The sequence below is a fragment of the Leptonychotes weddellii genome, chromosome 2 (genome assembly GCF_054177405.1).
Source record: "Leptonychotes weddellii isolate Sample4059 chromosome 2, ASM5417740v2, whole genome shotgun sequence".
NCBI classification, from domain to species: domain Eukaryota; kingdom Metazoa; phylum Chordata; class Mammalia; order Carnivora; family Phocidae; genus Leptonychotes; species Leptonychotes weddellii.
Genome location: NC_138370.1, coordinates 106,387,606 through 106,395,181, shown reverse-complemented (window position 1 = coordinate 106,395,181; position 7,576 = coordinate 106,387,606).

Sequence of the window (7,576 nt, the reverse complement as noted above, 5' to 3'; positions counted from 1 at the left end):
CATCTATGTAACCACCATCCAGAGCAAGAAATAGAATACCACTGATACTGCAAAAGTCCTGTCATGTCCCTTCCTTTCAAAAAAATAACCACTACACTGTCTGCTAACTTTATACATTTACCTGGTTTTTGTTGTTGTTGTTGTTGTTATTGTTTTAAACTGGATATTGTGGGGACTCACTTGGAACCTGAGAGTTGGTATGAATATTACTTTAAACTAAAACATTCCAGATCTAACAGATGCAGAAAGAAGCCATCTTGGTGCTTCCCTTACCTGAGTAAAAGCAGCAACTTCTGAGAAATGACACTAACATAAATCCCCTCTCCTGGGAAGTTACACAGCCATGAAGACCAAAAGACACTTGTACCTGTATTAACAAACATTATCATAAATTTTATCTCCCATTAGTTCTCCTAAAATCCATGTGTCTTTCCTAAAAAAATCTATTCGTTCTTCACATAGAAGACTTTTCTGCTCTCTCCCTTTCCCTTACTGAGTTAGGTATATAAACTTACTTTAATTATTTATCCAACTAGCTACTTCTTTTATTGGGTCCTGTATGTATATGAATAATCCTTCCTTCTGTTGATCTGTCTTGTCAGCTTAATTCCCAGGCCCCCAGGAACTGAACCTAAGAGAGTAGAGAAAAATTTTTCCTCCCCAATGACATAAATGAAATTATATATTATGTTCTTTTTTGTGTATGGAATTTTTGCTCAAAATTATATTTGTATGATTATTTTCATTGCTCAATAGCATTTCTTTACATGAAATTACAACAATTTATCTATTCTCCTATTGAAAGAATTTGGGGTTGTTTTGCATGAATCAATGCATGAATGTGTGTGATACACATTTATTGAGTAGCATCAGACATTTAGCATCAGACATTGTGCTAAGTGGAGATAAAATATGGATAAGACAGGGCGCCTGGGTGGCTCAGTTGGTTAAGTGACTGCCTTTGGCTCAGGTCATTATATCAGGGTCCTGGGATTGATTCCCACATTGGGCTCGAGTCCCACATTGGGCTCCCCTGCTCTGCAGGGAGCCTGCTTCTCCCTCTCCCTCTGCCTGCCACTCCCCCTGTTTGTGCTCTATCTCTCTCTGTCAAATAAATAAATAAAATCTTTAAAAAATATTTGGATAAGACAAATGTATGCCTTCAAAGCATTACACTCCACTAGCAGTAACAAAAAATGAAGAAATGTAACTATTGCAAGCAATATGAGATTATATGAATAAGATGGAGTATACTGGGGCAAGTAAGATAATTAATTCTGCCCCAAAATGAGATCAAGGAATAATGGAGGAACGAGACCTTTGTTCTAGAAGCATGAGCTAGTAGAGGGTACAGATAACAGCATTTGTAAATAAATTTAGGAGAGAAAAAATGGCAGATTTATAAATGGTAATTCTAAATACATATTTCTTTTTTAAAATATGGTTATAGAGATAAGTGATTATGTTGCAAATGAAGGCTAGGGCCAAATAATAAAGTTACATGTATTTTGCAACTGAATTTTTCTATTTGAAAGGATATTTGTCACTATTAAGCATAGAAATAATAGAGACAAGGGAAAAAGAAAGGAAACTAATACAAGATGTCCATCGAAAGATGAAGGTAGAAGCAGATGAGGGGTATTAAGGTGTAAAGAGAATGGGATTTGGCTCTTGATTGACACAGGACTTTAAGGTAGTTCCTCAATTTCTTAGCAAATAATGTTTATCTCAATATCCAGGCTGAGGATAAAATTTTGCAAAAAAACCCATATGAAGTTCAGATTTGTATTTACTGAGTTTGAGCTGATAGAATTACCTCTGGTAAACAGTTAGTTGTTTATTTAACAGGAAATTCAAGTTACCAGTGTTAGTGAATTCTATAGCAGGAATGAAATCAAGCAAAAAGTGAGAAAAAATCTTGAGGGGAAAAAAAAAAACTAAAGGTTGGTCGTGGGAAAGATAAGAATTTAAGGCAGAGAGGAAGAAGAACCGTATGTATTCCTTTGATTGTGTATTTTTCAGTCTGTTTTGATTTTATTTCATCATTATCATTTATGAAATATGTAATTTTATACAAAAAGAGCCATGGGCAATAATTACTTCTGTAGTATATCTATTTGCACCACACTTTATAGTACACATGCAACCTATAAATATTTCTTCCATGAAAATTACTCAATCTTCTTTTTTTTCCCCCCCTGACATTAGGTGAAGAGGTGTGAATCGGACATGCTTCTCAAGTCCTGGAAAAATATCAGTTATCAATTCCTGATAAATTACCACAAGATGGCTCTTTTGTTTTAAACATTTATTCATTGTCATTCATCATTCCCATTATAGACAACCATTTCTGTAGATAGATATACTCAGGATCAGAATTGCTGAGTCACAGAACAGGCCTACACTTAATATGGCTAAATATTGCCACTCTGGTCTCTGGAAGCTCTTACACAGTCTATAGCCCTGTTGGGAGCATTGAGGAAATGGTGAAACCAGAGGACCCTCTTTCAAAAACAAAGACCAAACACAAATATAAAATAAAATAGCAAAATGAATACATATTTAAAGCAAGAAAAGAAATTACAACAAATTTCAATCTATAGTTGAGAAATATAAGAATATTACATCTATGAAAAAAATTTCTATTACTTAGCCATTTAACATCTCATAAAACATACTTTCTCTAACTTTTTTAACATATTACTCTTTAATTTCTTTTCCATATGTTAATAATTTTGAAATATAATTTTCTGTCAATAATGGAAAGATCATTTAACCTTTCTTTACTATTCAGTAAAATCATAGTTGAGATGTACAAAGTATGAAATCTTTTAGTGATTTTTTCCTAAAATTTTGATAAATTCTATTTAACATAATTCTTATCAAAAATGAAAAACATATGCATGATATGTTTAAGATAGTAAATAGTGCATTATGGAGTATATTTTTGCAAGAGAAAACTCTCTTTTGTCAATGAGAATAAAATTATCTTTTCATTATTTTACACATTTAATGGTTGGAATAATTATCCATAGACCTGATTCTAACTCATGCCTTTATACATTTGATTCTTCTTCATATCCTCATACTTTCAATGCTTGATGCTATAGGATACATTCACATTATTCTGGTAAAACCTCTGGGCCAACATCTTGATGTCATGACACAGGTGGTAGGATATTTCTGGAACCATTCCTACACTGGAATGGATAGCAATAACTTAACTATATTAATAACTTATTAAGTTAATTTTTGGCTGTATAGTCTTTGATCACCTCTTCATGACAATAATTTATAATATCATTTTCTGTAGAGAATATACTATAAATAAAAAATATATTCAACTAAGTCCAAAGTACATGTATACCCAAATTAAATTCCACTTACTCAGATACCAAATATGTCTGTAGCTACTCCGATAGTACTTGACACAAGGCAAGTCAAGTGTAACAGTAAATATCCTACTTACTGACTGTTTGCAAATTTTAAATTCAGGAATGCTGTTATGGAAATTAAGTATGGCCAATATAAACAAGATCTGAAAATAATTGTGGTGAGGGACGCCTGGGTGGCTCAGTCAGTTAAGTGCCTGCCTTTGGCTCAGGTCATGATCCTAGGGTCCTGAGATCGAGTCCCACATCAGGCTCCTTGCTCAGCAGGGAGCCAGCTTCTCCCTCTGCCTGCCACTCTCTCTCTCTCTCCCTAACAAATAAACAAATAAAATCTTTTTTAAAAAAAGAAAATAATTGTGGTAAGACTATTAAAAGTTGGTTCACAGTGAACCTAAGAAATATTGAACATCTGACATTGGTAAGGATGCTATTGCAAATCCTATAATATGTTCAACAATGAAGATGCAGTTATTTGCTTTTTGGCAGTAATAACTTGTATAATATTAATGCACATTTTTGTGTAGAACAGTGTTTTAAAACAAAACAATGTTCTTTCTAAGTACAGAAACTTATGAGGGAGATATAGAACTGAAATTGGTTGTGGTGCTCATTATTTCTTTATTGCATCTAACAAATTGCAGTATTTTCCCAGTTGAAATAGAAACTAGTTGTCATACTATCTAAACATATTGCATGTATTTTAAAGTTATATAATGTTATTTTAGCACTGATTTTTACTTTCAAAAGTGCCCTGAGGTTTTGATTATATAAATGATATGAAAACATTAGCAAAGAAAATAAGTAATAAGCAAGCAAAACAAAATACTGGAAAGTGAAATATGTGGTCTTCGTGATGTTCCACTAAAAATTTATGTACCATGATCTTATGGTATTTACTTCTAGTCACTCTCACTTTGCTTCAGATATCAACGGGTGACTTTGGGGTGAAAGATGCCATTTTCTATGATCTCTAATGCATCCAACTATCCTACACAGTGGAACAACAATTTTTAATGGAGGACATTAAATCAGCTTTCCCTTTGGCACTAAGTGTGAGCCTCTGCTCCTGACTAGTCGTTATGAATGCATCATCCCTCAGAATGAATGACTGCTCTACTTTATAGTACATCTATATTTCACAACTTACTCAGGGAATTTCTTGACCTATCTGTTATTTTCTAAATTATAAAATCAGTAATGCAGTTATTAAGAAAAACTGGATCAAAGATCCAAAAGAAATGAGGGAAAGCCTATTAAAATTTGAGCCATAGACAAGTAAAGAAATATAACAAACTCAATTTTCATTATTTCCTAGTTGTTTTATGCATATATGGAGTGTTTGTTGGACTGAAAGCTGTAAGTAAAGGAATATTGGGTAGAATACAGGCAAAATTTACCTTCCAGATGGAACAGCTCTAGACAGGTAATTCTTAGAACAGTTGTAAGCCTAAAGTAATTAGAAAATTTGTTGAACAATTATTTTCTGAGTTGAATTTTGTATCCAAAGTTACTTAATGGTTTTTCACTTGAAGACTGAAGTACATAGAAAGATAGTAGGGAAATAACAAAGATAAGGAACATAGGTGATAAAGAAAAACTGTGTATAACCGAGACTGAGGTAAAATATTTGACCTAGTGTTGAAAATCTCTATTGAAATTCAAGTTGACATCTGTGACTCCGACCCTGTGTACAAATCTGCTTTGTGCTGAGAGCCCCTGGCCTCATATGCAAACCCTTAGCATTACTTATACCTGTTGGGCTTTGTACTGACCATAGCAAAGAAGAGACCCACCATCTCCGAATAATGAGAGTATCAGTTTGATACCATTAGCGAGAAAAAAAAAAAAAAAAACCCACAAGCCTCTGCTTAAAATATAGCGGCAGCTTTAAGAGTGAGAATGTGATGCAAATAAATTCCAAATCCTCCAGTTTATCTCATGCATGGGTGGTTAGTCCTGGTATAGTTGGAAATTTCTGTGTTAGTAGGTAATTTAGCAGAATATCTAAGAATGCTGTCCTTTATTATGGAAGGATTACAGCTTTTCTTCTTCAGAGATTAAACAGTGAAATCTGGCTCTGACAGTAAATTCCAATGTGTTAAGTTTTAATTTTTTTATAGGTTACTTTAAGGAACGCACTCATGTGTGTATGGGAGTGTGTGTGTGTGTGTATGTGTGTGTGTGTATAAAGTAAATGATAAAGTAGAGACCTACCAGAATAGGTTTTAAATAGCTTTTATAAAGTGAAAATGCCAGAAATTTTGAGAGAATAATTTAAGATAATTTTTAGAGACAGGTAAGATTGTCAATAGTTGACTGACAAATTATGCAAGAGGTTAAATTTCCTTTCTCTGACATTGTGGGGTCACATAGATATACTCATTCAGGGCACCACTAGGTAACTAGGGGAAGGGGTATAACTTTTCAAAATGCATCCAGCAGACAGAGTTTCAAATAGAAAATGGGAGTCAAATTGAAATCAGGGTTCTGTGCAATTGAAATCGGGACTCAACTTCAACTACTGTAGGATCTTACACTTGCAATTGGTGTTAAGAATTCATCTAGTTTAGTCAATTAAAATCTAATCTCAGGTGAGCTGTTGTCAGTATTACATCAATGGCATGTTTATGTTATTCTCTCCTAAAAAAACACCATTCAAATATAAAGAAACTCATCATTAAAAAGCAAAGCTAGATATTAGTATATGGTAAGGCAAAGATATCCAATTCCCTGCATTGGTTGTAATAAGTAAACACTGAAAATCCTAAGCAAAATCATATTAATGGAGAGTGTCATGGAAAACATGAAATGGCAGCTACTGTCCTAAATATACTTCCTTCCTTAGCCAAATTTGCTGACAATCTCTTGACTTCTTCTCTTCTGATATCCTTCTGACCAACTTCTATTTTGCTCTGTCTCCATCACTCGATTGAAACAACTCTTGTCCAAATTGCCAGTGATAATACATGTTGTAAAATCTAAAGAACACATTTTTATCCTTATGCTATTGACCACTTTCTCCATCTTTACATATGCTCTTATTTAGGCTTCTGTGATGAGGACTATCTTAGTTTCTTCCTGCCTCTGCCTGTGCTAAATGTTTGAATTACTTAGAGCTCAGTCAGGGGTTTTATTCTGTAACTGCTCTGTCCCTATAGTGTTCCCAAATACTTCAATAGGATTAAATGTAATTTATATGCTTATATTTCCCAAATTTACATTTTAAAACCAAACTTACATCAGCAGTAAACTCATATATTCAAATATCTTCTTCTCATAGCCTATCAAAGTTTCATTTGGGAATCCCGAATATAAAATGCCCTTAGAAGAACTCTTGACTCTGGGGGCACCTGGGTGGCACAGTCGGTTAAGCTCAGGTTAAGCTCTTGGTTTCAGCTCAGGTTGTGATCTCAGGGTCATGAGGTCGAGCCCAGCATCAGGCTCCATGTTCAGCACAGAATCTGCTTGAGATTCTCCCTCTACCTTTGCCCCCACCCTTCAGTCGTGCTCTCTCTCAAGTAAATAAATAAATCTTAAAAAAAAAAAAAGAACTCTTGACTCTGTTCTCAATTCTATTTTTTTCTCTCAAACTTTTGCCTTCCCTAGACTTCTCCAAGTCAGCAAATAGCACCATAATTAACAACACTTCTCAAACTATAAACCTGAAACTCATCCTGATTCCTCTATTCTTTACCCCCCATTCCTAATCAAATGGTGCAAATTATAGCTCCCAAGTATATTTTAAATCCATCTATTTATCTCCAACTTAAGTGCTATCATGGTAAGTCAAGTCATCATTAGTTCTTACCTAGCAAAACAACTTTTTAACTGATCCCAGCATTTTTATTTTCACTTTCCTTATACTAATTATGCACACAGCAGCAAATGCAATTTTTTTAAAACTTGAATTAGACCTTGCTTAAAACCTTCTAACTGTATCTCATTGGAGTGGAATGAAACAACAATATCTTGGCATGCTCTGTATCATCCTTTCTGATCTGATGCTACTAATTTCTCCTTCACACCTCTCTACATTTCACTCTGTTTTTCTGTTTTTCAAATATATCAAGTTCTCTCTCAGTTCAGAGTCTGTGCACATTTTAGTTCTTGTTTGTTTCACTTGCCATGCTTTTTATCTTCTTTTAACATGTTTGCCAATTAATTAATTTTTGTTAGTTTGTTAA